We start from the raw sequence: 7,661 nt of genomic DNA, 5'->3' as shown, positions 1-7,661 counted from the left end.
AAAAAAAAAAAAAAAAAAATCTCCTACCCTCCTCTTTCCCTCAACTGTTCAGTTCTTGACCCACAATCTCTGCCTATTATGACTTGACTGCATCATCTATCCAGGATTTTCTTTGTAATTATACAAGGGAAAAAAACTGATGAATGGATAAACAAAACGTGACATACATATACAATGGAATAATGCACCCTTAAAAAGGAAGAAAATTCTTACGTATGTTACAACTTGGACGAACCTTGAGGACATTACACTATGTGAAATAAGCCAGACACAAAGGACAAATACTGTAGGATTCCACTTATATGAGAGGCCTAAAGAAGTCAGATTCATAGAGACAGAAAGTCAAACAGTGGTTTCCAGGGGCTATGGGAGGAGTGTTGCAGGAAGACAAGGCCCAACAGAGAGAAAGAGCACTTAAATACCGCGTTTATAAGAGGAAGGGCTTTATTTATCGGCTGGGAGCTCACGGCATAGAAGATTTCTAAATGGCCGTGCTCCTGACAGGCTTGGTCTTTCCCTTTTTATTGACAGTCAAAAAGTTCCACCCCACAGGTACCCTTCCCATTGGCCAGTTTGAATCAAGCGGGAGATGCTAGTCCAGCCCCTACAGAACTACAGGATTTCACAGAACTTGGAAATTTCCAAGTTCCAGAAAATCATGTCTACAAATTCCCAAGAGCTGCGTCACCATGGAGAGGACCCTGTGGGTGCATCCTGTGGTCTCCTTGAGAAGACCTGTTCTCCCAGACCTTAACCTTCTTGGGTATCTTCTCTCATTCTCCCCTTTTGAGACTTCAATATATTTTAATTTGGGATCTCAATATCAGCTTATTTTTGCAGGTGTCGATATTAATTACTTTTTAGCACTGAGGTTTTAGGGACTGTGACTCATCTTGGGTTCCCTACTCAGGCCTTAATAGTACCACGGTGGTGGGCTAACATACATATAAGTTTTTACTTTTTCCTGTGACACTTTCCCCCCTTTTCCCAAAGTCCAAAGTCTAATTAAGATAAGTCCCTTGGCTTGGCACCTGTGGCTCAAGCAGCTAAGGCACCAGCCATATACACCTAAGGTGGCGGGTTTGAATCCAGCCCGGGCCTGCCAAACAACAATGATGGCTGGAACTGAAAAATAGCTGGGCATTGTGGTGGGTGCCTGTGGTCCCAGCTACTTGGGAGGCTGAGGCAGGAGACTCGCTTGAGCCCAGGAGTTGGAAGTTGCTGTGAGCTGTGTTGTCACGGCACTCTACCCAGGAGGACAGCTTGAGGCTCTGTCTCAAAAAAAAAAAAAAGATGAGTCCCGTGAGGAGTTTCCTCAGGTTTCAGCAGTGTGTTGACCAGCCAGCTCCCAGTATGTGGCTGGAGCAGGGCATGTTGACTGTCTTAAAAGTTACCTTTACTTCCCAAGGGGCAGTGAAGTCCTATTCAGCCAGCTGTGATGACTCCAGGTGAGGATTCCTTCCACCTTCACTGCTGTGCATGTGGTCAGGATGATGGTGGAAAGTCCTTTCTACCTTGGTTTCGGGGGACCAGTTTCTGATTCTAGACCTAGACTTAGTTTTTTTGATCCTTCAGAGAGAAAGGATGTATAGATATAAAAGACTAAACAGAACACGCTTAATTATCCCAGTGGAGATTTTCTTTGTTATTCTTTTTAGAGTTTTTTGTCTATTCAGTTCAGTCTTTTCCAATTCTTTTAGTAGTTCCTGCTAAATTGCAGAGGATTGACAGAGGCCTTCTTGAATAACACCAGTAGCAAGGCCTATATTTAAGTAAGCTTTGTTTCCTGGCAGAGTTTACCAATTCCTGTTCTTATAGTTCTGTTCAGGCACTTTATTTTGTTTAAGTTTTGAGGCTTATAAGTTATTTAAAACATTAGCTTATTATTTGCACTAGTTTTGTTATGAAGGCTAGCCCATTGTCAAATTTAAACCAGAATGGTAACCTAAATCATGGGACGATTTCTCTGGGCAATACTTTTGTTAATTTAGGAGTCCTTTTCATCCTGGTGGGGAAGGCCTTTACTTATTCCAAGTCTGATGGACCACCACCAGCAAGTACTTGTTCCCTCTAAACCTGGGCATTTCAGTAAGGTCTACCTGGAAGTCCTCAAAGGGCGTTGTTCCATGCGACTGGATTCCTGGGGGGTACTGTCAGTCCTTGGCGCACATTAAACTGGCTGCAGGTGACACACTGTAGAGCAATAGTTTTGACCAGGGCTGCCAGGTGGGAGATGTAGAAATACCAGCCCAGCAACTTCATCAAATACTCCAGTCCCAGGTGGGTGATCTCGTGCATTGCCATTACCATAGTAACTCCTAGAAGCTGGGGGATTGCTACTCATCCATCTGGCATCTTTAGCCATCCTCCCTCTGTTTGCTGGCTCCCCTCCACTGCCAACCATTCCCTCTCCTCCTGGGAGTAGATAGGTGAGAGCTCTGGAACCCATGGGATGAGGGGAGCCATTTGTGACACCTGGTATGGTTTGGATACAGCCCTTTGCCTCAGTACCAACCCTAGTATTCCCTTTATTGATGGTGGAAGTATCCCCTTGATGTCCATGACAGTGTATCACTGCCACCTTCTGAAGTTTTCATACTGCCTCTAGCAACTAAAGTATCTCCTGCTGATACTTAATGTCCTTTTCTCTAGAATTTAATAGTCCCCTCTCCTTGTACAATGCCTCACATACTTGGAGAGTCAGAAAAGCATTCCTTTTTTTCCCTGGACTTAGTTCTATGGCTCAAGTCAAGGTAATTAACTCAGCCTTCTGAGCCAATGTTCTTTGGGGTAGGGGCTTAGCCTCTACAGTCTCTGTTAAGGTAACCACTGCATACCTAGCCCGCTGCTCACCTTGCATCATCATGTAACTGCTTTAGTCTACATACAAGTCCCAGTTTGCAACTGTCTGAGGCTGGTCACACAAGTCAGGTCTGCTAGAATACACAGTATGTATAACTTCCGTACAGTCATGCTCAGTCTTTCTTCTACCGACTGGAAGGAACGTGTCTTGGTTCAGGGTGTTCTTATATTAGAAAGCCAAAAACGTCCTTTAGTGTCCATTAAAGTGACCACAGAGTGGGATACTTTCACTTTGAGATTCTACCTTAGAATCAGCTTATCAGCTTTTTGCACAAGGAGAGCTGTAGTGGCTAGAGTCCGTAGCATAGTGACCATCTTTTTGCTACTCCATCCAACTGCTTAGAGAGGTAAGCTACAGATCTTGGCCAGGACCCAACCAGCTGGGTTAACACAACCTACAGACATCTTTCCTCTCTGAGATATACAGAGTGAAGGGCTTGACTAAGGGCTCCTGCCTAAGAATTCCGGAACCTGCTTTCAGCTTCTGAGGGTGGGGAGGCAATTAATGACCTGCCTCCATTTCATGTCTATATACCTCTACCCCTGCTGATAGTAAATCTTAGATAACATACTTGCCGTTGGCAAATCTGGGCCTTTCATTTGAACGTTTTATAGTCACATACCTCTAAATGTCATAAAAGACAGTCCATGCCTCGGGGACAGCCCTCCTGGGTAGGGTGCCCTGAAAGGAGGTCATCAACATATTGGAGCAGCACACATTTTAATTTCTTAGCCAGGAATTTCTGGAGGTCACCAGCCAGCGTTTCTCTAAAAATCATGGGTGTTTTGAACTCCTCTGGCAACCTGGTCCATGTGCACTGGATCGCAGTTTTCATGTCTGGTCTCTCTCGCTGGAAAGTAAACAGTCTCTGGCTCCCCAGAGCCAGCCTTATACTGAAAAGGGCATCTTTTAAGTCCAGGCCACTTTGCTTCTGCTGGCAGCAGACTCAGCAGAGTATACGGATTAGGCACAGTAGAATGCAGTGTTACAGTTACGCCATTTCCTGAGAAACTCTTATTTTAGGTTTTAATTTTTCCTGAGGTATCTATATAGACACAGTAGATAACATTTAATACTGCACAAATCTTTCCAGTGTAGCCAACAGGCAACCTTTGTTGAGTCTTAAGGCTTCAGAGTAAATATAACTACTGCATATAGTTTTATATTCTTTGACCAGTCTCTTAGTCCCATTTAACAGATTATTTTAGTAAAACAGTTATGTTTCATTTTATGAGTTGACAGTACAGACAAGACTGGGATTTAATACAAGTGGGCCACAGCCTTTTTTCTCTTTGAATTATTTTTCTCTAATTTCTCTGTTTACTAAAGACAAATTACAGCAGAACCAAGTCAGTTGTCAAAATAAACTGTACCTTCAGTATACTGATTATTTGTATAAACCGCAGTAAGAATAATTATTAGCCATCTAGGCTCTTTTTTCTTTTAAAATTGGCTTGGGGGCTCAGCGCCTATAGCTCAACCCGCTAAGGCGCCAGCCACGTACACCTAAGGTGGTGGGTTCGAATCCCCAGCCCGGACCTGCCAAACAACAATGACGGCTGCAACCAAAAAATAGCCGGGCGTTGTGCATTGTGGCGGGCACCTGTGGTCCCAGCTACTTGGGAGGCGGAGGCAGGAGACTCTCTTGAGCCCAGGAGTTGGAGGGTGCTGTGAGCTATGAAGCCACGGCACTCTACCCAGGGGGATAGCTTGAGGCTCTGTCTCAAAAAAAAAATTGGCTTTGCTGGAAACTTTTATAAGGAATTTCAAGCTGGGCTTTCTTGAAAGCCTTTCACGAGCCCAGGTTTCATCTGTGCCATTAGATACCTGTATGCATTGGATAAATTCCTCTTTTCTTGAGGTCCCCAAGCATATTTTAACCCCCAGACCCGTCGGCAAGTGACCTTTGTTACTTACCACAGATCAGGAAATGTTACTAATGGGTATCTGGCCAGTTTTTCAAAGGGCTTTTTTATTGGCCTTATGAAGTTAACCTGAATTCCTTAGCCCAGTCTGGACACCTCTGGAAATGCTATTCCAGCTAAAGTCTTGGTAAAATAACTAGTGCCTTCACCATGTCTTACAGAATAAAACAGATTTTTATTGAACTTATGCAGATTTTTATGAACTTATAACTGTATTGTCAGAAATTAAGAATACTTACAAATGGCTTTTAAATTGTAGTGAAATCAAGGAGAGAGAAAAATGTATATTTTAAACTCTGCTCATAAGTACATATGTTGCTTGAAAAGCTACAAATATCTCAAAAGACAGAAAATGGTTTTCTTGACTTCTGGAAAACAGACTACAGACAGGATCAACAATATTTTAAACAAAAAGCCATAACAAACTAGCCCAGTTCCACATAACTGATTTCTGTTCTGTTTGAAGTTAGGTAAGCAATACTCATAGACATGTTAACTTTCCAATGAAAGTTATAAAAATCTGCAGGTAGTCTGAAGGTATTCAATTTCCAAAAACATCAGGAAATTGAATTTGAGAGAATTCATCAGTCTCTCTTAATATTTCTTTTTCTTTTTAGAATAAACTTTGGACTCATCCAGTTACATAAAAAACACTCTTTTATTTAGATGAATTAAAATTATTACCAACAATATATGTTAGGACAGACCAATGCTTTATAATATTGGAACATATATTTACAACTTATACAAAATTAATCACATTCATATTTGACAATGTTTCCTATATTTTTAATAAATCAAATAAGTTCAATTTGATTTTCTATGACTTTCAGTGGTCTTAATATTTCAAGAAGACCAAATTTAGAGTTGTGCTTTTTTGTTGTTGTTGTTGGCCTGGGCCAAATTTGAACCAGCCAGCCTTGGTGCATGTGGCCAGCACTGCAACCACTGCACTATGGGCATCAAGCCAAAGTTTTGATTTTGGAAGGTTTGTCAAATATCAAAGGCCTAAAACATGTGTTTAAATAAGGTTATAAGCCAAAGATTTTAAAGGAAATATATAGTCAACTGGATTACATGTAAATTCTTTACATGTAAATTCTTTACAAATTTTCTTTTATGAGTTTTATTCAATCTGCACAGACAATCTACAAACATCTTAAATCTTTTTTAACTTTTGCCCTGCCTTTCACTCTTTTACACAACCATTCTGTTCCAGGACAAAATTTATTACATAAGACTTTTTCTTTACACCACGCCATTTTCCTTTCTGTCTAATTTTTTTCTTACTCTCAAAAACTCACCTCCCACAAAGCAGAATCTCAGTTCACTATGAAGTTACCCATTCACTCAGTTGATCAGGGGCCCCCACATGGGTGTCCAGAGGATTGGCGGCAACTACAGGTGCATGTTCTCTCCAAGGATGATCTCGCTTCCTGGTCAGGGAACCAAAAATGTTGAAGGAAGATGAGGCCCAACAGAGAGAAAGAGCACCACATTTATAAGAGGAAGGGCTTTATTTATTGGCCGGGAGCTTACAGCATAGATTTCTAAATGGCCGCACTCCCCAACTGGCTTGGTCTTTCCCTATTTATTGACAGTCAAAACGTTTCACCCCCCAGATACCCTTCTCATTGGCCAGCTTGAATCAAGCAGGAGATGCTATTTCAGTCCCCATAGAACTACAGAATTTCCCCTGACTTGGAAATTTTGAAGTTCCAAAAAATCAAGTCTACAAATCCCCAAGAGCTGAGTCACCATGGAGAGGACCCTGCAGGTGCATTCTTGTGGTCTCCTTGAGAAGACCTGTTCTCCCAGACCTCAACCTTCTCGGGTATCTCCTCTCAGGAGGAATGTAGAGCTAATGTCTCATGGGGGCAGAATTTCAGTTTGAGAAGATTAAAAAGTTCTGGAGATGGATGGTGGTGATGGTTGCACAAGAATGTGAATATGCTTAATGCCCACCAACTACATGCTTAGAAATGGTTAAGATGATAAATTTTATAGTGTGCATATTGCATTCCAATTAAAAAAATAAATATGAGGCTGGAAAGGATGGTTCATGCCTGTAATTTTAGCACTTTGGGAGGCTGAGGCAGAAGCATTGCTTGAGGCCAAAGCATTGGTTGAGGCCAAGAGTTCAAGGCCGCCCTGGACAACATAGGGAGCCCTCATCACTACAAAAAATAGAAAAATTAGCCAGGCCTTGTAGTGTTCCTGTAATCCCAGCTACTAGGGAGGTTGAGGCAGGAGGATCACTTGAGCCTGAGAGTTTGAGGCTGATGTGAGATATTCAGACACTACTGCACTCTACTCTGGGTAACAAAGCAAGATCCTGTCTGAAAATAAAGAAATAAATAAAACAAACACAAAATCTTTTAGTGGAAAAAATAAAGTATGTACTTCTTTTTACCCTTTCACTAAGGGCTACACACTACACACATGGTGCGAACTTTCCCCATTTCCTTGAATCATCTATACCTTCAAGGATTTTCTCTATCAGCCCAAGCAGATGTTCTCATTCTTTTATAGATCTGCAATTGTGTAGATAATGAATAATATTTATGCAACTCTTCCTCTACTGATGGCACTTTGGGCTTTCTTCAATTTTTTGCCATTACAGAAACGGTTGCAGTGAATAACCTTATGTGTGTACATCATTTTCCACATGTGCAAGAGTTTGTGTCATGGGATTACTTGGCCAAGAAATCTATGCATTTATACTTTTTCTTGAGCATTATCAAATTCATCTCCATCCTTGGAAGACCAATGTCCATATGTTATATGTTAGCTTGCTTGCTCTGAGTTGGCCTTACCACATGGCATATTATCAGTCTTCTAAACTTATACAAATCTAATGAATAAAAATTGGG

Source organism: Otolemur garnettii, unplaced genomic scaffold (assembly GCF_000181295.1).
Source record: "Otolemur garnettii isolate 467f Iridium unplaced genomic scaffold, OtoGar3 scaffold00127, whole genome shotgun sequence".
Classification (NCBI taxonomy): domain Eukaryota; kingdom Metazoa; phylum Chordata; class Mammalia; order Primates; family Galagidae; genus Otolemur; species Otolemur garnettii.
Note: the sequence above shows the minus strand (reverse complement) of the source record.